Here is a 27,084-nt window from a genome sequence, read left to right as displayed (position 1 = left end):
TCACCTGGGAGCGCACATCAGCTACCTGCCTGCTTGCCTGAGGTCCGACGGTCTGCCTTACAACTCCGGTCAGTCTGTCTATGGACCAGCTTGCCCGCTCACCTGGGAGCGCTTCTCCGTTACCTGCCTGCTTGCCAGCCCGGAGGCTCCGTTGTCACGTGCTGTGACCATCAGCTACTTCAGACTCTTGCCCGCTCACCTGGGAGCGCTTCTCCATTACCTGCCTGCTTGCCAGCCCGGAGGCTCCGCCGTCACGTGCCGTGACCACCTGTTATTCCTGAGACTCTCGCTTGCTCACCTGGGAGCACACATCTACCATCTGCCTCCTAGCCTACCCGGAGGCTCTGCCATCACAGGTCGTTCCTACCCATTACCCAGAGACTGCCCTGATCACTAGCCGTATCTCCCTGTCCGTTCATCCAGAGACTGCCACCCGCTCCCTTACAAGGGCCGCCCCCTTGTATAGTAGCTCAGAGGTTCCGCCTCCCGGACCCGTTACAAGAGATAAGTGTATTTGGAGTGTTTTTTCCCTTCCTCGCTTTATCATTTATCTCCTTTCCCGTTGGTGTTCCCTATGTTGTAGTTGTGTAGTTTTTGTATGCAAGGTGGTTTTGGTTTTTCCCTTGTACTGTCTTGTTCGTCTAAGTACTGTGTGTGGGCATATTATTACTTGTCCCCTTTTGTTGTGATCGGGGTCCTTCTCAGGACAAGATTACTTAGGTGCAGGGATCCTCAGGAGGTAGGAGTTACGTTGGCGGCCTGGACCTCTGTACCTTTAACAGTACCTCCAGGTTGAGGGATTAGTCAGGGCCCCAGCTTAGGGTCAGCTTAGGCCCCCTACCTCCAGTATACAGAGACAGCGTGACAGTGCTGCAGACTGCCAACTGGCCAAGAAACGCTGTCCCCTGCTTGAGGCGTGATCTCTGCCTGCTCTGCATCACCCCACCCTCGCTCTAGATACTGACTACTAGAGCATTGTGTACCTCCCTCCTCTGGACAGATGTCTTCCTCATCCATTGACTCCTCCTCATCCTCCTCACAAAGTGTCCCCTGCCTAGGCCTTTGTGAGGAACCACGTTGCGCAAACTGTAGAGAAGCAGATGGCATTTGTGACTCCTCATCCTCCACCTCTTCCAAAACCTCGTCCCTTAGTGCTTGCAGTGTTTTTTCAAGCAGGCAGATATGGGGGATAGTCATGCTGACTAGTGCATCATCTGCACTCACCATCCGCGTGGAATAATCGAAGGCATGCAAAACGTGGCAAATGTCCTTCATAGAGGCCCACTCAGTGGTGGTGAAGTGTGAACGGCGCGCACTGCGACTTGTTTGCGCCTGCTGCAGCTGGTACTCCATTACTGCTGCCTGCTGCTCACACAACCTCTCCAACATATGTAACGTTGAATTCCACCTGGTGGGTAGGTCACATATGATGCGATGTTCCGGAAGACGTAATCGGCGCTGCAGAGCTGCAATGCGTGATCTTGCATTGCTGGAACGCCGCAAGTGAGCGCACTCTATGCGGACCTTGTGAAGCAGTGCATCAAGATCCGGATAGTCCCTCAAAAAACTCTGCACGACCAAGTTGAGCATATGTGCCAGACATGGGATGTGAGTGAGGTTGCCTGGGCCCAGAGCTGCCACCAGATTTCGGCCATTGTCACACACTACCATGCCTGGCTGGAGATTCGCTGGCACAAACCACACGTCGCTCTGCTGCTTGATGGCATTCCAGAGCTCCTGCGCTGTGTGGCTTCGATTCCCCAAAGAAATTAATTTTAATACGGCCTGTTGACGTTTGGCCACGGCTGTGCTCATATTGGTCACCATAACAGATAACCGTTCACGGGTCGATGTGGAGGTAGACCGTGACGGCTCCTGCAGCGCTGATTCAGAGGAACTGGAGTATGAGGAGGAGTCAATGTGTACAGACTGGATTCCTGCAATCCTTGGAGTTGGCAGAACACGTACAGCGCCACACTCAAGATCTGTACCTGGCTCCACAACATTTACCCAATGGGCAGTGAGGGAAAGGTATCGTCCCTGTCCATGCTTACTGGTCCACGCATCGGTGGTCAGGTGGACCTTGCTACTGACGGCGTTTTGTAGCGCATGTTTAATTTTTCCCTCCACATGATGTTGCAAGGCAGGGACGGCTTGCCTGCTGAAATAAAATCGGCTGGGCACGTTGTATTGTGGGACTGCCAATGCCATAAAGTTACGGAATGTGTCAGTCTCCACCAGCCTGAATGATAGCATTTCAAGGGCCAGTAGTTTAGCAATGCCAGCATTCAGAGCCTGTGCTCGGGGGTGGTTTGCCGAGTATGGGCGCCTTTTCTCCCATGCCTGTGCTAACGATGGCTGCATACTGGCCTGGGAGTGTGAGGATGACTGGGAAAGTGGTGCTGTGGGTGGAATTACACTGTGTCTCTGTACAACAGTGCCAGAGATTCTTCCATGGCGATCCTGTGAGGAAGCCGAACCAGCTGTGTGTGAGCTGGAGGAAGAGGCTACAACACGAGTTGAAGAGGTGGTAGGTGGCGCTGTAGGTTGGCCTAGGTCTTCAGTGTGTTTTTGTAACTCCACCATGTGCTTGGTCCGCACATGTTTCCACATATTTGTGGTATTGAGGTTGCTGACACTTTTCCCTCTTTTCACCTTCAGATTACACAGCTTGCATTTGACAAAGCAAATGTCATCTGCAACTGTGTCAAAAAAGGACCAGGCACTGCAAGTCTTGGGAGCGCCCGCTTTGGATTTTGGAAGAGCCATGCTCCTAATGGGTGCCGAAGTGGAGGCTACAGGCAACCAAGTCTGCCCCCTCCCTCTCCCTCCTTTTTGGGCTGTTCGGGGAATCTCTTCCTCAGAGCTGCTCCCACCACCTTCCTGTCCCTCACGCCATGATGGGTCAAGGACCTCATCATCTACACCACCCTCTTCAAACAACTGCTTCTCCTGAGTAGTCTCGACAGCACAGTACACACCAGAAAGTGGCACCTGAGTCTCATCATCAGATGCGTACTGAGGTGTGCTGCTGACCATAGGCACTGGCCCACCCGCCTCTTCAGATTCAGAGAGACAAAACAGTTGCGCATCACTGCATACTACCTCTTCTTCAAATTCTCGAATTCTGCTTGGCTGGCCCCCTCTTTCCAAGCCAAGAGATTCAGAGAACAGAAGTAGAGATGGCTCCTGTCCAGGGCTCTCTGACTGCCTGGGCAATTTGGCAGGTGGTGAAGAGACAGATGGGTGCTCTTCAGTGCTCAGGACCTGAGAGGATCTGGAACTAATTGAAGTCGATGCGTTAGCTGCCATCCATCCGACAACGGCTTCAATTTGGTCCTCGCGCAGCAGTGGGGTACGGCTAGCTCCCACAAAGCTGCGCATAAAGGACTGTTCCCTGGTAAAACTGGGGGATGCTGAGTCACTGGTGCCCGCAGCAGGCACAGAATCCCCACGTCCTCTCCCTGCAGGCACAGAATCCTCACGTCCTCTCCCTGCAGAAACTCCACGCCCACGCCCACGCCCACGACCACATGCCTTACTCCCTGCCTTCTTCATCTTCGTAGACTGATAAAGATAGGCAGAAAAGTACTAAGGGCTTAGTGTGCTTATTCCTGAACAGCTGCTAACAGGTATAAGAAACACTAATTTTATAAAGTGTGGACTAGACTTTAATATGAGCTAATGTGGCCTACACAACTGTAAAGTGGAGTGTTTGGTGAACTTTATTTAGTTTTTTTTTGTCACAAAAAGACACTGTATGTGCCTAAAGATGTAATAACGATAGTATCACAAACTTTTTGTAGCTATTACAATGTAGGAAGGTAACCTACAATGCAATAGATGAGGCTGCAAAAAATAGGCTAATACTAATCTGGCTGGGGCTGCAGGGCCCAATGCTGCAGAGAGGCTCCTCTAACTACTCCTATAAAGTGTGTTTGGAACCAATTTAGCTGAATACGGATGGAACCACCACACTAATAGGAGAAATGCGGAAAAATTATGAATTGGCAAAAAAGGACAATGTATGAGGCAGTGACACACACTGAGTGCACTACAACCAGACGTGGTTGAAGCACACACTACAGGGTGAGCTGCACTCACACACCAGACCTTGCAGACAGCGGTGAACAGTACAGATGCAGAGCACTGTGCACTAGCGCTGCAAGACCAAAAAAATTTCTCTATCTACTCCTATATAGTGTGTTTGGAACCAATTTAGCTGAATACGGATGGAACCACCACACTAATAGGAGATATCAGGAAAAATTATGAATTGGCAAAAAAGGACAATGTATGAGGCAGTGACACACACTGAGTGCACTACAACCAGACGTGGTTGAAGCACACACTACAGGGTGAGCTGCACTCACACACAGAGACCTTGCAGAAAGCGGTGAACAGCACAGAGAACTGTGCACTAGCACTGCAAGGCACAGCGATTTATAAAGTAGCTTGTGTAAAGCAGAATAGACCAAATAGGTAGCTAAAACTGTCCCTCAGAACAACAGCGTCCTATCCCTAACTGAATTCACAGCAGAGTGAGCTCAAAATGGCGGCGGCGGCTTTTATAGTGCATCATGACATCATTTCAGCAGCCAATCACAGCCATGCCATTAGTTAAGATGCCTACATGCCTAACAGGATGTGCCCACACTTCTTAGGATCCTCATTGGCTGATTAAAATGAAAATGGCTCATTGCATTATGGGAACTTCCGATTCCGGTATACGATATTGCAAAAGTATCGGAATTAAGTATCGGAATTCCGATACCGCGAATATAGGCCGATACCCGATATTTCAGTATCGGAATGCTCAACACTAGCAACCAGCGATCTATATAGTATGCTCCTTCCCCAAAGCAACCTAGTAATCGAACACTATCCGGGTGTACCGGCAGTAGCCTAAACGCCCCTTCAATATCTGTTTTGGCCATCAGCGTACCCTTCCCTAATTTTTTGACCCACTTGAGCGCTTTGTCAAAGGAGGTATAAACCACCGAACTTAATTCTTCGGCGATACCGTCGTTCACTGAACTACACCTTGGGTACGATAGATGGTGTATTAATTTAAATTTATTGGTTTATTGGGTTCTTTTTTGGGGACAACCCCGAGTGGGGACACCACAACATTTTTTCATGTTAACTCCTTGAATGGCTCTGCCATTCTTCCAAACGAAACCTCCTTTTTTACCTTTTCCGCCATTACCACCGGGTACTGGTAGGCTGATTTTAGGATCCTATTGGTAACAGAGACCTCGACTGTGATGGAGGGGATCTGAAAGCACACCTCAAAACCTGCCGCCAGCAGCTCTGCTATTTTCCTGTCTGGGAACCTATTTCGGAAGGTAAGCATTTCTGTTAGTTTCACTGGCGTCACCCCTTTGGGAATAGCTGGTAGTGGCCCCCTCATCTTCCTTTTTTAAAACATTTATCTGCCCGGTGTGATGACCCATTACAGAAGGAGCAAGCATGCCTGTATTTACAGTTGGCGGCGAATTTGCACTGGCTCTCATTGAACTACCAGCATAATCCTGACCTCTGCCCGCTCGCTTGCCCCCCTTCTCCCCTATCTCTTCCTCTACTTCCGTGGTGGCCGGATGACCCGGCCCTGCTTGGAAAGGGCTGCCCGAACCTCGCTTTCTTTTTCTGCCTTTCTTTGACTAAATTGTTTGTCGTATCTCAGCCATGTTTGCCCACCATTCACTCTATACGCTTCCCCAATAGCGTCTTGGTAGCAAAATAGTGCCGAGCAGTTCTCCCGTGCCCTCTCGCCTATGATACTTGCTAGGATAGAGAAAGCCTGCAACCAATTCGAGAATGTTTGTGGGATTAATCGCCACTTCCATTTCTTTTCATCCTCCTTTCTATTATCGTGGTTCTTATTTTTGTCTAAATTAAATTTCTCAGCAGTAGGGAAAAAATTTCGACATACTCATCCCTTCAAATTTGCTCTTTTACCTCCTTCTTTAAGTGTGCCCCCAGGGAACCCTCGTAGCAGACGTAAACTTCGCCCCATATCATCCAGGTGAATCTTATCCCCTTTCTCTTTCGTAGTCTGCTCTGCTACCGGTGACATACTTGTCGCCGCTGGCTGCTGATCCCCCTCTCCCTGCCCTACCCCTTCGCTCCGCACCACCTCATCACCCAATGGGACCCAGGCTGACGCTGTAGCTGGTGGCAGGTTGTGCGCCTCCAGAGAGGCTATGCAATTTTTAGGATAGTCAGCATGTTCTGCATACCTGCCCCTTCCGGGTTCCCCCCTACCCTTACTACCTGATCTACCTCTCCTGCCCTCTGACTGTGCTCCGTGCCCTCCGACATTAGTATGGGTGTAAACGGACACGACAAAGAGTCATACTCACCGGGCCGTGTGGGCGTTCCCGCCACACCGGCCGGACATCCCGCGTCCAGTCGTCCTCCCTGGTCGCACGGTGTTGTCCTTCCTGGAGTTCCTGACGCTGAGGAGGCATCCCTGGTGATAAATGCGCTAGGCAGGCCCTGGGTGAGTCTAGGGGGTAGATTGGGGCTAGCGGGGGGGTCATTGTGAGGGCTGCCATGACCTGCATATGACTAGCAGGCAAATTGGCCAGCAAAGGGGCAACAGGATCCTGTGCAAACTGCAGGGTGAGGTGGGGATAGCATGAGGAGTGCTTCACATTGTAGGGGGCTCTGCCGGGGAATGGGGCGGGCTGTGATTGTTAGTGGCCGGGAGGTGGAGGCAGAGACAGGCCCATGGTATGGGTTATGGAGGAGCATAGTGGGGGCTGCGCCTTGCCCCCTGCAGAATCCAGTGCTGGCCGCCGGGTCCCATGTGCAGGCACTGGCTGCGGCGCCCTGCCGCCGATATCCCTCTTCCTGCCCGCGGTCACAAGACCGCAGGTCCTAGACGACTCGCTCGTCCGCTTCTGGAAGTAGACTCAGTTTTCTCTGCAGGCTTTATTAAATGGCATAAATCTCTGCACTCCAGCAAACTAAACACGGCCTTACTGGCAAAACGACAAAACAAAAGAATAAACGATAGCAGAGTCCATATGAGTATGGGATTTGCCCACACAAGTTGTAGTTCAAGCCTTCAGCTCTGTCTTGAGCTGAAGCTCTCCCAGTCTGGAGACCTTGCCTCTCCAAACCACAATACAGAAAAAAAACAGGACTGAACATTTATTGTCAAACTACTGTGTTTTCTCTTTTTAAATCTTAATGACAACCAAAGGCATCCAAATGACCCTGATCAAAAGTTCACATACCCAGGTGATTTTGGCCTGATAACATGCACATAATTTGACACAAATGGGTTTGAATGGCTGCTAAAGGTAACATCCTCACCTGTGACCTGTTTGCTTGTAATCAATGTGTGTGCATAAAAGCTGAGTGAGTTTCTGGGATCCAGACAGACTCTTGCATCTTTCATCCAGTCAGGTGGATCGATGATGTTTTGGGGATGTGTGAGCTACAAAGCAGGGCCGGCTCCAGGTTTTTGTGGGCTCTTGGCAAAAGAGTCTCAGTGGGACCCTTTAACACATACCACAATTCATGATGCATAGATACCGCAGAGAAATATATATATAGCACAATGCCAAAGATTTCACTTCTTACATTACATGATCGATATCTATTGTAAATTCCACAATAGCTCAATAGCTCAGAAACCGGCGAATCGCTCCATACAGAATACTGGCCCTCATAAAATGCTCCATACAGGATACTGGTCCCCATATAACGCTCCATACAGAATACTGGCCCCCATAAAATGCTCCATACAGGATACTGGCCCCCATATAACACTCCATAGAGAATACTGACCCCCTTATAACGCTCCATGCAGGATATTGGCCCCCATATAATGCTCCATACAGAATACTGGCCCCCATATAATGCTCCATACAGAATACTGGCCCCCATATAACACTCCATGCAGGATGTCACCCCCCCTTAAAATGCCCCATGCAGGATGTCACTTCCCCCCTTTTAATGCCCTATGCAGGATGTCAACCCCCCATATAATGCCCCATGCAGGATGTCACTCCCCCCCTTTTAATGCCCCATGGAGGATGTCACGTCCCCCCTTTTAACGCCCCATGCAGTATGTCACACCCCACCTCCCTTATAATGCCCCATGCAGGATGTCAATTCCCCCCCTTTTAATGCCCCATGCAGGATGTCACTTCCCCCCCTTTTAATACCCCATGCAGGATGTCACCTCTCCCCCCCTTCCTTATAATGCCCCATGCAGTATGTCACTTTCCCCCCTTATAATGACCCATGCAGGCTGTCATCTTTCCCCCCTTCCTTATAATGCCCCATGCAGGATAAACTCCCCCCCTTATAATGCCCCACGCAGGATGTCACCCTCCCTTATAATGCCCCATGCAGGATGTCACACCCCCCCCTTTATAATGCCCTATGCAGGATGTCACCCCCCCTTTATAATGCCCCATTCAGGATGTCACTTCCCCCCTTATAATTCCCCATGCAGGATGTCACACACACCTCCCCTCCCTTATAATGCCCCACGCAGGATGTCCCTTCCCCCCTTTTAATGCCCCATGCAGGATGTCACACACACCTCCTCTCCCTTATAATGCACCATGCAGGATGTCACACCCCCCCTCCCTTATAATGCCCCATGCAGTATGTCACTTTCCCCCCTTATAATGCCCCATGCAGGATGTCACCTTTCCCCCCTTCCTTATAATGCCCCATGCCCCCATACATTAAAAAAAGAAAAATCAAATACTCACCTCACTCTTTACCTGCTGCCGCTGCTCTGGGCTCCAGCATCGCCAACGTCTTCCCGCTCTGCGCTGTGACGGCTCAGGAGAGAGCGCGGTGTAAAGACATCACTGCGCCCTCTGACCTGAGATGTCACAGTCAGAGGACGCGGAAGACACCGGAGCTGCTGCGGAGGCACGGGGAGAGGTAAGTATTGTTTCACTGGCTGCCGGGGCCCTGAGCAAGTTGGGGGGGAGTGGGCGCTGACACTACTCTCCTCCGCTCATGGGTCCCATAGCGTGCCGGGGTGCCCAACGGCGAATGGTCCCCTCCACCTGCTCAGGGCCCCGGCACTTACCGAGGTGCGCCGGGTGCTGACAAAACGGTGCACCAGGTTTATGAATTTGGCATTAAGTAAAAAATGGTCTTTCTCTGTCTTGAACTATGTTTGGTAAATTTTGGCACCAAAAATTGCAAAAATTGCCCCCAATAGTGGCTTATTGAAAAATACAGCAGGGTTGGACTGGAGTAAAGTGGTGTCAAATTTTAAAATGGTTTCAATTGATGAATCAGAATAAAACATCTGGAATTACTAGACTTTGCCCACAAAGCGGAAAACAAAATAAAAACAACCAGGCAAGCACATAAAGAATAAACTTAAAAAAAGGCGCAAATAAAATAATTAAATAGGTATAAACAAAAAGGCGCTAAACACACAAAACTAGACAAAAACACAGGTGCAAAGGCAATCAGGGCATGTGACCTGGAGCCGTTCCCTATGTGTAATAATCAGAGAAGCTAAAAAGTGCATTGGCTGAAAGATGGGGGTGATAAGTGATGGGGATCTGTATATAACTACTATAACCAAACAGAATGACAATTCCAGTTTTCTTCCTCTACATGATGCTAATGTAAATCATGTCCTTTCAGTTCAGTATGAAGATAAACGCTGGCCAAACACCACCATCACTTACCTCATCCTCTGGGATCCTGATGCCATCATCCAGCTTCATGTAGATGATCTGCAATACAACAGATAAGAATTAGTTTGTATTTATTTTTTTTAATATCATAAAGGAGTTGTGTAGCCTTGGTGGAATTTTCATAAAGCATTGTATCCTAACACACTGTCAGGATTCGGCTTCGCCTGTCGGTTCCAGCAGTTGCCATGTGACCAAAAGTATGCAATTTTCATACAAGTGGTCCTATCAGTAGAACATTACATACTGCTTGTATTCTGTCGAAAATTACACCAGGGCTGAACAACCCCTTTGATTCAGTTATTTAATAAATTCCTCATATTATTGCATACTAGGACTTCTAGCTTAGAGATGCCTGCAGGGCCATAGGTAAGGGAGCACTTATATAGACTATGGTGGCAATGAGGCTCTTACCCTGTCATCATCGTCATACCCACCGCATCCTGATCCTAATAGAAGAAAAGAGGAAAATTACAAATTGTATAGGTAAAATGTTAGTGCACTCTCAGATCTGCACTGTATTATTGGGGTTTTTCTCTGTGTATTTGTGTTTTTTCGATATTCTAGTTTTGATGCAGTTTTATGCTTCATTTAACAAAAATTGTAGACACACAAATATCTATGATTTTGTGCCCTTTTAGTCAGTTGCTTAATACGCTAGTCATACAGTTTTACTTTTTCTGAATATTTCTTTGTGTACATGTCTCACGGAGCAGAGTGACCTCGGTGAACTATAATGATTTAACTCTCATTAACTGACCAAATATGCGATATTTCCGCTGACTAACTGACTTGAACACAGCAGATCTGCCTCCACTCATGGTCCTCACACTGCCTGTGTCACGTGCTGCCTGTGAGCGGCCACCGATAGCGCCGCTCACAGGCAGCATCAGCAGCACAAGGTACTTAGAAAGAAGCTTCTATTTATCATTAAAACACACTGGCATTTTTTTAAAAGTAGCGGACAACCCTTTTAAGGACTTGCTCCGATCTACAGAGTTTCTGCCATTTTGACAGCAAAACTAGCAGAGCACTCTGGCAAAACAGTCTCCGCCTTTGAACGTAAGGCCAAGTTCACACAATTTTATTTTCGGTCTGAGTGCTGTCCATGAAATAACTGACATCACACGGACGGCACGAGGACCAATGCAGTTCAATTAGTTGATAGGAGCATGGGTTTTTTTGTTTTTCATGGACCGAATCTGCATGCAAAAACACATCTTAGCATGCGTTAGTTTCTTCTGTAGGTCAGATGAGACTTGCCTATGTAAGTCTATGTGTGCGCAAAAAAATTGGATCCAATACGGATCATCTGAATAGTGTAAGATTTTTATGGATACAAACAATTCTTTAACATAGGAAATGGTATTCGGTCATGTAAATGCCATACGGATGAAAATGGAGATGAAAATCATCTGTTTTTGTGGATGAAATCAAACATACTGTATCTAATAGATGAAAGAGCCTGGCACTGACACCATCTATAAAGCTGTCCAGCAGGTCAGAAATCATCGACATGTAGCTCTCGGCATCGTCCTGCGACTCCATCGCGCTATCAGAGGCTGTAGATCCGGACATCGATGGCTCCTGGGCAGAGATTAGAAATATGTTTAAACATGTGAGAATGTCATATTCCAGAGTCACCAATAAAAAGTTACAAAGTGAGACCATAACATAAGACTAGAAAAGTGCTGAGTAAATGAATATAAGAGAGAACACAATATCTGAGTGCCCAATCACATAAGTACAATATACTGGATCAATGCACAAATCTGTATTCCCCTGCGCCATGAAGTCAGAGGTGCGGACTTAGTTCACTTTCTGAAGAAAACCTATTGATTACTCATCTGATCCCAGCATTTTACACCAGTTATGGCCGTTATTCAATAACCACCAAAAAATACACCCCTAAAATAGAACTTTTAATGATTAGGTTAAAAACTCACAAAAACATATATTATAATGTGTATATCCAATTACACATTTAACAGCCAATATATATAAGGGTCCACAATAAATATATAATATATTGACAGGATATGATATATAGGACCCTATTACACCCCTAATCTAAAGTGCAGCACAGGTAGTAGTAATCACAAAATCCTGGATGTGTGTCAATATAACAAAATACACAGCAATTCACTGCCCATGTTTGAAAAGACAAAGATGTTATACATCAAAGTGTGCATCAATTATTAAGTCCCTGACCCTATAAGTATATGCAGAAATGATCAGGAGTCATCAGGGAAAATAAATCAATAGGGAAACACAAAAAATCAAGACACCAAACAGAATAAGCAAATGAGCATAAGTATCTTAATAGATAACCAGTACTGATGAGCGAGCGTGCTCGTTTAACCTATTAATTGAGCACCCTCGGGTGCTCGCCGAGTATTTGCGGCGTGCTTGGCATCTATGTTTGATCTGCCGCGGCTGCATGTGTCACGGCTGTTAGATAGCTGCAGCACATGCAGGGATTGCCTAACAAACAGGGTTAAACAAGCACGCGCGCTCATCACTAATAACCAGCCTTATAAGAAGTCCACATCTGGTGTATTGATTTTTTGTGTTGCCCTATTTGTATACTTTTCAGCAAATCCCAACCGGCATATTTTTTTTATTCAAAGAAAAAGAAATTGGAAATTCATAAAAACATGTGATTATGTCCCCATTTTCCAAGACCTGTTACAGTTTCATTTTTCCGTCAATATTGCTGTGTGAGAGCTTGATTTTTGCATGGCGAGCTGACGTGTTTATTGATGCCATTTGGGGTAGATATCACGTTTTGATCGCTTATTGCATTTTTTTACAGAGTTGCTGTAGCCGAAAAATTACAATTCTGGCTTTTGGATTTTTTTCTCTTTACAGCAGGTGTCCCAACCTGTGGCTCGAGGGCACACATGTGGCTTGCGGACTCATGAAATGTGTCTCACGACCGTCTGCCAGCCCAGTGCATTAGCACCAAGCCTAGCAAACAGCTATGAGGAGCAGATCTCCAGATGGTGACTTCTATGATTAGCCCAGTACAAAAGAGCAGATCTGGATGCTCATATACTGGCCTTGGGGGTTTAGAGATAATTTAAGTATTGTAAGCTGGAGATAGGATACTTATAGTCATAGGGGATGCTTGAAGCTGGATGTAACAGTGTTGTGGGGGTGGTTGAGGAGACAATACTGAATGAGGGTAAGGTGGAAACCCCTGGATCTAGGTATACTGCTTCAGGCCCCCTTCTCACATCCATTTTCTATGTCCATATGAGGCCCGTTTTTAAAGGACCGCAAATACGTATGACATACACACACCCATTGTATTCAATGGGTGTACACACATGTCAGGTTGCTCACACGGACCTTGAGTCCGTGTCACGCTGTCTCTGTATACTGGAGGTAGGGGGCCTAAGCTGACCCTAAGCTGGGGCCCTGACTAATCCCTCAACCTGGAGGTACTGTTAAAGGTACAGAGGTCCAGGCCGCCAGCGTAACCCCTACCTCCTGAGGATCCCTGCACCTAAGTAATCTAGTCCTGAGAAGGACCCCGATCACAACAAAAGGGGACAAGTAATAATATGCCCACACACAGTACTTAGACGAACGAGACAGTACAAGGGAAAAACCAAAACCACCTTGCATACAAAAACTACACAACTACAACAGAGGGAACACCAACGGGAAAGGAGAAAAATGATAAAGCGAGGAAGGGAAAATACACTCCAAATACACTTATCTCAGAAACTCCAAATACCACGATCCGCTCTGTAAGTCTGTATGAAATGCTTTCACCGACACTTCCCTAACAGACCAGCAGGCATTTGAAGGAGTCTCACTACAGCAGCATTGATTGCAGCTGGGCGAGGCTGACCTCGTCTAGCACAGAGAGAGAGAGAATTAACTCCCTCACTGCCGAAAAACACAAAGCACCAAAAAGTCAGCTGCGAGAAGTCAGGCTGTGTAATCGTGACGATCTTCGTGGCAACACACCCGTGACAGTCCGTATAAAAAAAGCCGCAGACTTGTCAGGTATTTTTGCGCAGCACTCACAAAATGCGTTCTGCAAACTGATGACACACGGATGACAACTGTGCATCATCTGCGTGACATGTACCGGCGCCTGGGAATCAGCGGTACAGTTCGCACTGATCCCCAGCAGCGGCCGCTGCTGGAAGGGGCTCTCATCATTGTCCCCTGCTTGCGCTGAGATCAGCGCGAGCAAGAGACAATGTTAAGAGTTGTAGGCAGCCCCGTCAACAACGAGTGTAAAATTAAGAATAAAATAAAAAAAAACACTTATACTCACCTTACACATTATGCCCTGAAGCCCAAGTCACCTGTAAAATAAAAAACAACCATAATACTCACTTGTCCGACAAACTGCCCCACACCGTAATCAACATCTACGATCACTGATTTACAACCTGAATGGTGCCAAGATGCGACCGTGCAGGCTGTAAGTCAGGTCACAATGACCTGCTGAGAGCGCATCTTCAGTGACAAGCAATGAAATCATAGAGGTTTTAAACATTTTAGAGTTTTACGTTTCCAAACTCTCGCATCCGAGCTTGCCTGGAACAACGAGGCCCTGGTGTCCACCTTCTGGGGAGGTCTTTCCGGTCGGATCAAGGATGAGCTAGCCGGTCGTGACATCCCTTCCACCCTGGACGACCTGGTATCATTAACTACACGGATTGACATCCGCTTTCAGGAACGTGCAAAGGAGACTACCTGGAAGAGAAGATTTCCGCCTCTCACTCATGTATTCCAAAAGCCTGCCTCTCAACCAGCATTTCCCCGGGCATGTTCGCCTGAGCCCATGCAAATTGACCAAACCAAGATGGTCAAGTCTCGCCAGGAGATGCGCCGTGCCGAGGTGAGTTGCTTCTACTGTGGCAGTAAAGAGCATCTGACCAATCCTGCCCGGTGAGGCCGGGAAACTCCAGTGTCTAGGACCGCTTGGAGAGGTCATCCTAGGCAAGAGTAAATCCTCTCTGTCCTTGACTCTGTCCTTTTCTGTTTCCAGTGGTGAGACCCGCTTCTTCGAGATTGCCCATCTGGATTCCGGAGCCGCTGGGAATTTCATTCAACAGGCTGTTGTGGAGCGGTATCAGATTCCTACTGTACGTCTGGCTGAACCGTTGGCGGTTGCCTCCGTGGATGGGAGGCTTCTTCTGGAGACCATATTACTCGTCACAGAGCCTGTAACCCTTCAGGTGGGAATGCTGCACTCGGAGAAGATCTCCTTTCATGTGCTGTCCAGTCTCTCTCACCCCCTCTTGCTTAGTCTTCCCTGGTTACAAAGACATGAGCCCATCCTGAATTGGAGATCTGGTGAAATGCCATGAGTCCTGCTTGGATCCGGTTCGTCCAGCTCGACCCCCGTCTACTCTGGCTAATCTACCTGGTCTGCCGGCACCCTACTGGTCCTATGCTGACGTCTTCGACAAAAAGGAAGCAGAGACTCTACCACCTCATAGGAGGAATGATTGCCCCATCAACCTGGTACCTGGTGCTTCTCCTCCTCGCGGGCGTATCTACCCCTTGTCGCTGGCTGAGACCCGGATTATGTCTGAATACATAGAGGAGAATCTTGCTAGGGGATTTATCCAGAAATCCACCTCTTTGGCTGGAGCAGGATTCTTCTTAGTCAAGAAGAAAGACGGCTCTCTACGTCTCTGTATCGATTACAGGGGTCTTAACCAGATTACCATCAAAAATAAGTACCCCCTGCCTCTCATCTCGGAGCTGTTCAACCGCCTTAAAGGCGTAAAGATCTTCACCAAGCTTGATCATTGTGGGGCATACAATTTAGTCCGGATCCACCAGGGAGACGAGTGGAAGACGATATTCAACATCCGGGATGGTCACTACAAATACCGCGTAATGCCCTTTGGTCTCTGTAATGCTCCAGCCATCATCCAGGAGCTGGTTAACGACATCTTCCGTGATCTCCTGTATTCTTGAATGGTGGTGTACCTGGACGATATCTTGGTCCTCTCTCCGGATCTGCCCTCACACCGGAGGGATGTCCGTCAGGTTCCACTAATGCTCCGGCAGAATCGCCTATACGCTAAATTCGAGAAATGCCTCTTTGAGCAGACCTCTCTACCATTCCTGGGCTATATTATCTCCGAGACTGGTCTGCGGATGGATCCCGAGAAGGTCTCTGCCGTCTTAAAGTGGCCCCGACCGGAGGGGTTGAAAGTGATTCAGCGATTCCTGGGCTTCGCAAATTATTACCGCCTCTTCATTCCTCATTTCTCCTCCCAAACTGCTCCTATCTCCGCGCTCACCCGTAAAGGAGCAAATCCCAGGGAATGGACTTCCGAAGCGGAGGAGGCCTTCGTCTCCCTAAAACAAGCCTTCTCCTCCGCTCCTGTGCTACACCGCCAGGATTGCAACAAGCAGTTCTTCCTGGAGGTTGATGCATCCTCCTCCGGAGCCGGAGCGATGCTCACCCAGAAATCCTCGTCCGGGAGAATGGTAACCTGTGGCTTCTTCTCCAAGCTCTTCTCCTCATCTGAGCGCAATTACTCCATAGATCGTGAGCTGCTGGCCATCAAATTAGTGCTGGAGGGTTGCTCTGCACCAGGTGGTCATCTACACTGACCACAAAAACCTCGCTTATTTGCAGAACGCCCAAAGATTAAATCCGCGTCAGAACAGGTGGTCTCTATTCTTTGCCAGATTCTGCTTCACTCTGCATTACCGCCCGGCGGACAAGAACATTAAAGCTGACACTCTATCCCACTCATTCTTGTCTTCCAACCAAGAGGAGGAGCCTCTACATATTATCAACCCCTCCAAAGTAATGACTGTGGCTCCGTTTGACCTGTCTCATCTTCCACCCGGTAAGACCTTTGTAGCGGTTCCAGTTCGTAAGAAGGTTCTACTCTGGGGCTAGTCATCCAAACTAGTCGGTCATGTTGGCCAGAGGACGATCTTTCTGCTCATCGCCCGACATTACTGGTGGCTTTCCCTGCTCAAGGATATTGCGGATTTCGCGGCTTGTTCCTCCTGTGCCCGTAACAAGGTTCCCAGGCACCTTCCATCCGGCCATCTTCTTCCTCTTCCCGTGCCTTCCACTCCATGGCAATACATTGCAATGGACTTCATTATGGAACTCCCTGTTTCTGCCGGTTGTACGGTCATTTGGGTGGTCGCTGACCGCTTTTCTAAAATGGCCCACTTCATCCCTCTGCCTGGTCTTCCATCTGCATCTGTGCTGGCTAAGGACTTCATCCATCACATTTTTCGTCTCCAGGCCTACCCCTCCACATTGTGTCTGATCGCGGGGTTCAGTTCACTTCGCGCTTCTGGAAAGCTACGTGTAAGCTGCTGGATGTCTCCTTGGATTTCTCCTCTGCTTAGCATCCTCAGTCCAATGGTCAAGTGGAATGTATCAACTAGGTCCTTACCAGCTTTCTTCGGCACTTTGTCAACGCTCACCATAACGATTGGGTTGAGCTCCTGCCCTGGGCCAAGTTCTTTTATAATAACCATGAGAGCGAGTCTTCCTCTAAATCTACGGTCAACATCCCCGGATTCCGTTTCCCGTCTCCTCTTCAGTGGACAATCCTGCCGCGGAGTCTCTGGTCAGCGAATTTTCAGCTATTTGGGAAGACACTAGATCTGCACTTCTTCAGTCCTCCGAGCGGATGAAGAAACATGCTGATAAGAGACGTCTGGATCTGCCTCTATTCCGTCCGGGAGACAAGGTCTGGCTCTCCTTCAAATATGTTCGTCTCAAGATACCTTCTTATAAGTTGGGTCCGCGGTTCATCGGTCCATTCAAGGTTCTGAACCAAATCAAGCCCGTGGCTTGCAAGCTGAAACTCCCAGTCACCTTAAGGATTCCCAACTCCTTTCATGTATCTCTCCTCAAACCTGTTGTCCTTAATTTTTTCTCTGACGATCCAGGTACCGTTCCAGCTCCAGTCTCTGCTGAGGACGTCTTTGAGGTAGAAAACATTTTGGCCACCAAGAGGGTAAGAGGAAAGACTTTCATTCTTGTGGATTGGAAGGGGTTTGGCCCTGAGGAGAGGTCTTGGGAACCCAGGGAGAACATTCATGCCCCTCATCTTCTTAAAAAATTTCTTGCGGGCCTAAAGAAGAGGGGGCGTAAAGGGGGGGGGGTACTGTAGCATAGGCGTCTCTGCCTCCTCCCGGGCAGGGACGCCGTTCCCCTCACCACCGCGGTCCAGGTCCGGCGTCCTCCTGCTCCTGTGGCACGCACCGTGCACAGCTTCCCAGGCTCTGTGCTTAGGACGTGCGTGCGAGCGCGCCCTCGCTCTTAAAGGGGCCGCACGCGCCATCCTATAGAGTCCCTGGCCAATGGCCAGAGGACTGCCCCTATATAAGGCACCTCCTCCAAAATGTTATCTGTTGTGCCCGCCAGCCAGCTTACCTGGAGCACCTGCCTGTAACCTGCCGTGCCCGCCAGCCTGCCTACACAGAGCACCCATCTGGCCACCTGCCGAACCAGCCTGCTTAGCTACCCGGACCACCCGTCAGCCTTCCTGCCATGATCATCCACTGTACCGGTCAGTTCCTGCTTTCTGACCCGTGGGAGTCACCTGCTCTCACACAAGGTCGGTCCCAGAGTGGCACCTGGTCCACCTGCCTGGTCCCTCACTGGTTCACGGAGTCGATTGAGCCACCGTGCGACCTTGGTCAGGCCGAGTAGGCACTTAGTCACGACCCTTTGGTCCCTCCTTGCACCGAAGCATAGAGGTTCCACCACCCGGACCCATAACACTCTCTTCCCATTGAAAAAAATAAAGTTGAATCCAAAATGTCTGACTTCAAAATGGCCGCCATGGTCACCACCCATCTGGAAAAGTTTCCCCCTCCCATATACTAATGTGCCACAAAAAAGAAGTTGATATCACCAAACATTCCCATTTACTTTAGGTGTATCCATATAAATGGCCCATCCTGTATATCACTGCACAATGTTGCTCTACTGTGTCCTGTTTGGTTTTTACACCTTCCACCATTTATTCTAGTTTCAATTTATGTGAGACCCCCTATACTCACTTATTTTCATATACAGGTGCATCTCAGTAAATTAGAATATCATCAAAAAATTAATTTATTTCAGTTCAATACAAAAAGTGAAACTCATATATTACATAGAGTCATTGCAAACTGAGTGATCTATTTCAAGTGTTTATTTCTGTTAATGTTGATGATTATGGCTTACAGCCAATGAAAACACAGAAGTCATTATCTCAGTAAATTAGAATACTTTATAACAACAGCTTGAAAAATGTTTTTAAATCCGAAATGTTGGCCTACTGAAATGTATGTTCAGTAAATGCCCTCAATACTTGGTCTGTGCTCCTTTTGCATCAATTTTTGATGATAATCTAATTTTAATCCATGATGGTGCAGTGTGTTGCTAATGGTAATGTTTGAGACTGTGGTCCCAGCTCTCTTCAGGTCATTGACCAGGTCCTCCTGTGTAGTTCTCGGCTGATTCCTGACCTTTCTCAGAATCATCCTTACCCAATGATGCGAGATCATACATTGTGATTTACTGGTTTTTATTTTCAGATTTTGTCTCTCACAGTTGAAGTGTACCTACGATAAAATTACAGTCCTCTCCCTTCTTTGTAGGTGGGAAAACTTGCAAAATCTGCAGTGCATCAATTACTTATTTTCCCCACTGTATACCAGGAAGGGGGGCCATATATACCATGATGAGGATCATATATACCAGAATGGGGGCCACATATATACCTGAATGGAAATCATATATATCTGCATTTATAAATGACACACTTTATGATATTCAATGCATTAATTATATTATATTTTTATTGTATTAAATTATTTTCCATTTCATATTGTTTTTCTGTATTTGTCACTATAGATATTATCATTAAAGGGAATCTGTCACCCCCCTGGGACTTTTCAGACCTCTACTATGGGCATACAGGTTATAGAAAAGTAAGTCTATACATACCTGAATGGCCCATAGCAGAGGTCTGATTGCAGAGAAAAGTTTTTTATTCAATTCTGTTTTGCACAGGCTTGGTGTCCGGGGGACGCCAAGAAATCCCCGTCTATCTCTTTTTTATTGCCCTAAATCCCCGCCTATATGCTTAGTTATCATATTCCCCCCTCCCCTGCATGTCACAGGGCCCTGTTACGTGCACTGCACTCCCTGACCTCCCGGGCATGCGCAAAGCGCTGCTCACATAGGGTGCTTTGCTTCCTCCCGGACCCGTCTCTCCATGCACTGCGCTGCACGGTTCTATTGCGCATGCCCCGGGGAGTCACTGTCACTTCCCAGCGCCTGCGCAGTAGAACCGTGCGGCGCAGAGCACACAGATGGGGCGGGGATGAAGCAAAGCGCGCTTTATGTGAGAGGCGCTTTGCGCATGCCCGGGGCGTGCGACGTGCAGGGGAGGTGGGAATATGATAACTAAGCATATAGGCGGGGATTTAGGGCAATAAAAAAGAGATAGACGGGGATTTCTTGGCGTCCCCCGGACACCAAGCCTGTGCAAAACAGAATTGAATAAAAAACTTTTCTCTGCAATCAGACCTCTACTATGGGCCATACAGGTATGTATAGATTTACTTTTCTATAACCTGTATGCCCATAGTAGAGGTCTGAAAAGTCCCAGGGGGGGTGACAGATTCCCTTTAATATGTATTTTATTTATGGCAATATTCAGGGTCGGACCGGCCTGGCGGGATATTGGGGAAATCCCCGGTGGGCCCCGATGAGAGAGTGAGAGAATTAGTTACAGGGGCCCTTTATAAGTGCGGGCCTTTTAAAAGCACGACCGAAGATGTAGCGTCACGTGCACATTACATTCAGCGGTGCCAGTAGGCCCGCTGCAGTGACGCGCATACTTACATGATCTGGATAGGAGGAGGACGCAAGTTGCTGTTCTTTGTGGGCGGTGATACGCACCGCTCTCTGCTTTCGCTCTGCCTCAGCTGCCTGTAATGCTACCTGGCAGTGGTGTGGTGTCAGGTGACAAGCCGATGATGCTCTCTGCTCTCCCTGTTCCCAGGCCGGCTTCTGACACCGACCTTGCTCTCCTGTCCCGGCTCCTGCTTTTGGCCTTGTAAGTTGTAACACTGGCGGCGGCATCTGCGCGCCACTTTCTTCTCTTCTGCTCTCGGCCTTGTTGTAACACCGGCTCCAGGCTGGGTATGTGGACACCGGCACCGGCGCACCACCCTCTTCTCTCCTGCTCACGGCCTTGTAAGGGCAGCTCCGGGTATGTGGTGACCCGCACTCTGCGCTTGACTCTAACAAAGGCTGGAAACAAGGTTGCAGGCAGGCCTAGGCTACAGCTCTCCCTGCTTTTCAAGTGCAGTTTTCTGAGTGACTGTTCCCATCCAGCATTGGCCAACAAACAATAATATCATTTATACATTATGCATTGCACTCTAGGCCTCTTATATGAAATATAGATCACCGTCTTGGCCTCTCATATGACATACACAGTCTGTATATGTCATATAGGAGGCCAAGAGTGCGGTATACGTCGTATATGAGGCCTAGAGTGCGGGCGGCGGGTCTACATGATGTATACAACATACTCAGCCTCCTATATAAAGTATAGAGTATAGGAGGCTGAGAGTGCGGTATACGACATATATGAGGCCTAGAGTGCGGGCGGCGGGTCTATATGATGTATACAACACACTCAGCCTCCTATATAAAGTATAGACTATAGGAGGCTGAGAGTGCAGTATACGTCATATATGAGACCTAGAGTGCGGGCGGCGGGTCTATATGATGTATACAACACACTCAGCCTCCCATATGAAGTATATACTATAGGAGGCTGAGAGTGCAGTATACGTCATATATGAGGCCTAGAGTGCGGGCAGCGGGTCTATATGATCTATACAAACACTCAGCCTCCTATATAAAGTATAGACTATAGGAGGCTGAGAGTGTGGTATACGTCATATATGAGGCCTAGAGTGCGGGCGGCGGGTCTACATGATGTATACAACATACTCAGCCTCCTATATAAAGTATAGAGTATAGGAGGCTGAGAGTGCGGTATACGACATATATGAGGCCTAGAGTGCGGGCGGCGGGTCTACATGAAGTATACAACACACTCAGCCTCCTATATAAAGTATAGACTTTAGGAAGCTGAGAGTGCAGTATACGTCATATATGAGGCCTAGAGTGCGGGCGGCAGGTCTACATGATGTATACAAGGCATTCAGTCTCCTATATAAAGTTTAGACTATAGGAGGCTGAGAGTGCAGTATACGTCATATATGAGGCCTAGAGTGCGGGCGGCGGGTCTATATGATGTATACAACACACTCAGCCTCCTATATAAAGTATAGACTATAGGAGGCTGAGAGTGCGGTATATGTCATATATGAGGCCTAGAGTGCGGGCGGCGGGTCTACATGATGTATAGAACACACTCAGCATCCTATATAAAGTTTGGACTATAGGAGGCTGAGAGTGCGGTATACATCATATATGAGGCCTAGAGTGCGGGCGGCGGGTCTATATGATGTATACAACACACTCAGCCTCCTATATAAAGTATAGACTATAGGAGGCTGAGAGTGCGGTATACGTCATATATGAGGCCTAGAGTGCGGGCGGCGGGTCTATATGATGTATACAACACACTCAGCCTCCTATATAAATTATAAACTATAGGAGGCTGAGAGAGCGGTATACGTAATATATGAGGCCTAGAGTGCGGGCGGTGGGTCTACATGATGTATACAACGCACTCAGCCTCATATATAAAGTATAGACTATAGGAGGCTGAGAGTGCGGTATACGTCATATATAAGGCTTAGAGTGCGGGCGGCGGGTCTATATTATGTATACAATGCACTCGGCTTTCTATATAAAGTATAGACTATAGGAGGCTGAGAGTGCGGTATACGTCATATATAAGGCTTAGAGTGTGGACGGCGGGTCTATATGATCTATACAACACACTCAGCCTCCTATATAAAGTATAGACTATAGGAAGCTGAGAGTGCAGTATACGTCATATATGAGGCCTAGAGTGCGGGCGGCAGGTCTATATGATTTATACAACACACTCAGCCTCCTATATAAAGTATATACTATAGGAGGCTGAGCGTGCGGTATATTTCATACATGAGGCCTAGAGTGCGGACGGCGGGTCTATATGATGTATACAACACACTCAGCCTCTTATATAAAGTATAGACTATAGGAGGCTGAGAGTGCGGTATATGTCATGTATGAGGCCTAGAGTGCGGACGGCGGGTCTACATGATGTATCCAACACACTCAGCCTTCTATATAAAGTATAGACTATAGGAAGCTGAGAGTGCAGTATACGTCATATATGAGGCTTAGAGTGTGGACGGGTCTACATGATGTATACAATGCACTCGGCCTCCTATATAAAGTATATACTATAGGAGGCTGAGAGTGCGGTATACATCATATATGAGGCTTAGAGTGCGGACGGGACTACATGATGTATACAACGCACTCGGCCTTCTATATAAAGTATATACTATAGGAGGCTGAGAGTGCGGTAAATGTTATATATGAGGCTTAGAGTGCGGACAGGCCTACATGATGTATATAACGCACTCGGCCTCCTATATAAAGTATAGATTATAGGAGGCTGAGAGTGTGGTAAATGTTACATATGAGGCTTAGAGTGTGGACGGGCCTATATGTTGTATATAACACGCTTGACGCGCCCCCAGGGCCGTGGGGTACTCGGCAGCCGGGCCTATGGATGCCGGTTTGGGGAATATCACGGTGGCTGGCCTGTTCCGTGACCCAGGGCGGTCAGTGAAAAGGGGGGTTTTAATTTATAGGGGATTTGTAAAGTTCGTGACGCCACCTGTGGATTGCGGCTAAAGGGAGCCGCCGCTGTGAAGCAGTCCTCTGGAGATGGTGTTCGGCAGCAGGGATGGTGTGGCTCTCCACAGGTAGAGCTAGCTCCAGGGCAGTGTAGAAAGTGTAAGTTGCGCTGGGCGTTGTAGTGCCGGGAGGGAGAGCTGGCGCAGATGAAAGATTGGACGGAGGCAGTACAGTGCAGTCATCCGAGTTTTTACTCACAGCTCTTATGACAGTTCCACTGGTGCACTGTACGGGTGCTAGCCTCCCACGTCGCGCTGCGTTCACCAGGAAGGGGTTCAGTTCTTCCTCAGGCAGTTAGGAGTACCTGACAGAAACCCACTTTCTCGTGTTCCTAGCTAGACTGTCTTCACGCTGGGTCTTTCTCCCTCCTGCCCTGCGCTTCCCCACTCTGAATCCTGCTCGGGTGCTCTGAAGTCCCTCCTGTTTCATTGGAGTTCCCAGACCTGCTTGACCCTCACGGGGATTAGAATGAGGCTTCGGCAACTGACTATACAAGCCAGAAGCCTCCGGTTTTCCCAGCCGAGACTTAGAGTAACACGGCTGGACCAGGGGCCGGTCCCCTTCTTGCGGCCTACGATCCCTCTGTCTTGACAGATTCGGGGCGTACGGGTGCCGTCCTGCACCCCCTAGGATCCCTTCAACAGATCGGAGCCTACTCCCTGCTCCCCTCCTGGGCCTCTAGGACTAGGCCATACTCGTGGAGCCGAGCTCCTAAAGAGACTCTGCTCCCAGACTGTTCTTCTGAACTGTCCTCTCACTAACTGATCTGCCACCCTAAGATGACTTCCCTTTATATACCTACTTCTCCATGTGCTCCCCCTAACTTCTTCCTCCACCCACACCCAGTACTGGTTCCCCCTACCTTTGGGTTCCCCCCACTCCAGCCAGGGACAGAGCTCAGCAGAAAACACATTGCATTTTGTCCTTCCAGCTGGCATGGAGCGGTGTAGTGTTGAATGTGGGTGCTGGGGTTCCGGGCAGCACTCCCTCCTTACCTGAGAGAAGGGAGACACCACACCTCTGGTTGAGGTGCAGTACCTCTGTGGCGACTGAACCCTCAAGGGCGCCACACACTCAGCCTCCTATATGAAGTATACACTGTGTGCAGAATTATTAGACAAGTTGTATTTTAGAGGATTATTTTTATTATTGATCAACAACTATGTTCTCAATCAACCGAAAAGACTCATAAATATCCAAGCTTAATATTTTTGGAAGTTGGAGTGTTTTTTTTTTTTAGATTTGGCTATCTTAGGAGGATATCTGTTTGTACAAGTAACTATTACTGTGCAGAATTATTAAGCAACTTAATAAAAACCAAATATAATCCCATCTCACTTGTTTATTTTCACCAGGTAAACCAATATCAGTGCACAAAATTTAGAAATAAACATTTCTGACATGTAAAAACAAAAAACAAAAAAATTAGTGATCAATATAGCCACCTTTCTTTATGATGACACTCAACAGCCTTCCATTTATAGATTCTGTCAGTTGCTTGATCTGTTTTCGATCAACATTGAGTGCAGCAGTCACCACAGCCTCCCAGACACTGTTCCGAGAGGTGTACTGTTTTCCCTCCCTGTAGATCTCACATTTTATGATGGCCCACAGGTTCTCTATGGGGTTCAGATCAGGTGAACAAGGCGGCCATGTCATTATTTTTTCTTCTTTTAGATCTTTACTGGCCAGCCACGCTGTGAAGTAGTTGGATGCATGTGATGGAGCATTGTCCTGCATGAAAATCATGTTTTTCTTGAACGATATCGACTTCTTACTTGCTACTGCTTGAAGAAGTTGTCTTCCAGAAACTGGCAGTAGGTCTGGGAGATGAGATTCACTCCATCCTCAACCCTAAAAGGTCCCACAAGTTCACCTTTGATGATACCAGCCCATACCAATACCCCGCCTCCACCTTGCTGGTGTCTGAGTCGGAGTGGAGCTCTCTGCCCTTTACTGATCCAGCCTCTGGCCGATCCATCTGGCCCATCAAGAGTCTCTCTCATTTCATCAGTCCATAAAACTTTTGAAAAATGAGTCTTAAGATATTTCTTGACCCATTCTTGATGTTTTATCTTATGTTTCTTGTTCAAAGGTGGTCGTTTTTCAGCCTTCCTTACCTTGGCCATGTCCCTGAGCATCGCACACCTTGTGCTTTTTGATACTCCAGTAATGTTGCAGCTCTGAAATATGGCAAAACTGGTGGCGAATGGCATCTTGGCAGCTTCACGCTTGATTTTCCTCAATTCATGGACAGTTATTTTGCGCCTTTTTTGGCCAACACGCTTCTTACGACCCTGTTGGCTATTTGCCATCAAATACTTGATTGTTTGGTGATCACTAGTGTTGAGCCACCCCCGTAGTGTTCGAGTTCGGTTCGGTTCGTCGAACACCCGTGTGTTCGCCGAACTGTTCGTCGAACTGTTCGTCGAACACCTTCGAACACCGTTAAAACCAATGGCAGGCAAACAAAAACACATAGAAACACATAGAAAACACCTTCAAAGGTGTCCAAAAGCTGACAAACTGCTCAGAAGACACAACTAACACATGGAAAAGTGACAAGTACATATAGTCATGCGAAAAGAAAAGAGGTGGAGGAGTAAAAGGAGGGGGAGACACAGATATAGGCATGTCATGCCCTTCTAAAATCCAAAAAGTGAGAAGCCGACACGGCCAGTCCGCTCCTGCCCGTGCCACCTCCGTGTCGCCGGGTTTGTGCCAGAGCCGCGGTGAACCCTGACGGCCAGCCCCCCTCTCCCAATACTGGTGCCTGTCCGCTGGTGGGTCGAGAGAGCCCCCCTGTGGTGGAGGCAGCTGTAAGCTTTTTAATTTAAATTGTCCCTCTAATTTGAATGAATACACTTTAAATCCATTTACAAGGATCTATTGGAGGGCAAGTCTCATGCCAGCAGCCGCGTAATTCCAGCTCCAGTAGCGTCCACTAAAGCTGCTGCAGTTAAAAAGCTTTTATAAGGATCGAGCTCGGCTGTCCACCGCAAGGCATCCTAGTGCCAGTCCCAGCCCCTATGCCTTGGGGTGCCTCCTGATGCTCTTCACTGAGTATCCCGTGGTCCCGAAGCATTTCCTTTGAAAAAATTAAGTGTCCAAACTACAGGTGGTGTAGCTTGCTTAACAGCCGGGATAATCCGCTGACTAGCAGACACTGCTACTAGGCACAAAGTATTTCCTGGGCTAGATGCAGTTAAAAATTTGTAAGTAGATACTCTCGTTGGATGCTGAGAAAGCATTCCATAGAGTCTCCTGGCACGCCATATATGATTCTCTTAAAAAGCTTGGGGTAGGGGTCTAGGGGACCCTTTTATAGCCAAAATCACGGCCCTGTATCACAATACGTCACCTAGGCTGAAGATAAATGGAACTGTAGCACCGAGGGCTCGGTTGCTACAGACGTATTGCACCTCACCCAGAGGTGTGATATCTCACTCTCAGATAAGGATGGAGTGTGGATCAGGACCCGACACCTGCATGCATTACACCACATTGCCGTGGGGCAGGGCGACCAAT

Source organism: Phyllobates terribilis, unplaced genomic scaffold (assembly GCF_046119375.1).
Source record: "Phyllobates terribilis strain yellow unplaced genomic scaffold, ASM4611937v1 Scaffold_89__1_contigs__length_6337102, whole genome shotgun sequence".
Lineage (NCBI taxonomy): Eukaryota > Metazoa > Chordata > Amphibia > Anura > Dendrobatidae > Phyllobates > Phyllobates terribilis.
Note: the sequence above shows the minus strand (reverse complement) of the source record.